This window comes from Gavialis gangeticus, unplaced genomic scaffold (genome assembly GCF_001723915.1).
Source record: "Gavialis gangeticus isolate Ggan-Ray unplaced genomic scaffold, GavGan_comp1, whole genome shotgun sequence".
NCBI classification, from domain to species: domain Eukaryota; kingdom Metazoa; phylum Chordata; order Crocodylia; family Gavialidae; genus Gavialis; species Gavialis gangeticus.
Window position 1 is genome coordinate 44277491 of NW_017729006.1, and position 800 is coordinate 44278290.

At 63.9% G+C, this 800-nt stretch overlaps 1 protein-coding gene across 2 annotated transcripts in view; it reads left to right on the forward strand.

The window, feature by feature from the left end:
- Positions 1-800, forward strand: part of RECK (reversion inducing cysteine rich protein with kazal motifs) — a 129669-nt gene that overhangs the window by 984 nt on the left and 127885 nt on the right. The window lies entirely within an intron of this gene.

An 800-nucleotide genomic window follows, 5' to 3' on the forward strand; every position in this document is an offset into this window, starting at 1 on the left:
CCAGCCACCCAAATCTGTGATTAAAATGAAAGACCTCTCACTGCTGCCCCACAGCCCCCCTGGCCCTGCTCATGTCCCTCATTTCCTCCCTCACAGCCCTGCTGGTGCCCCCTACCCACAGTCCCCTGCCTCCTGCCCCAACCCTGCTGGAGGGGGTGCCCCCAGGTGCCAGGGCTGCAGTGGAGCGGAGCCTGGCTCCCAGATCCTTTTCCCCTCCCCCCCCCCCCCCCTTTCACTGCCTGCCTGTTGTGGGCTCAGGTGAGAGGGAGGCTGGCTCCTTGGGGTTGCATGCACTCCTGGGGGAGGCAAGGCGGAACCTATGCCCCTAGATCTGTGCGTGGGGCAGGGATGGGCATAGGCTGCCTGCTGTAGGTTAAGGCTCCCGCCCTATTGCCCTCCCCTGGGGCCACCTCAGCACAGTGGGTGCAACCTGGCACTGCAGGGCATGGAGGGGCCATGCGGGGAAGCTGCTTGAAGCTCTGAGCTCCATGCTGCCCTGTTGAGGTGTCCCCTGCCTGCACAGCAGCAGCAAGGAGTACAACCCCAAGCTGCCACCCTGCTGTTGTTGTGCATGCAGGGGACATACTGCTAAGGCAACATTGAGCTTGCAGCAGCAAACAGCTTCCCCGCTGTGCCCTGCAGTGCTAGGTTGCACCAGCTGGGCTGTGGAGGCCCTAGGGAGGGCAACAGGGTGGAAGCCCCAGCCCATGCCTGCCCCTGCCCTGCACACAGATCTGGGGGACATGGGTCCCCCCTGCTTCCTGGGAAAGTGCACAGCAGCAGGGAGCCAATCCTCCTTC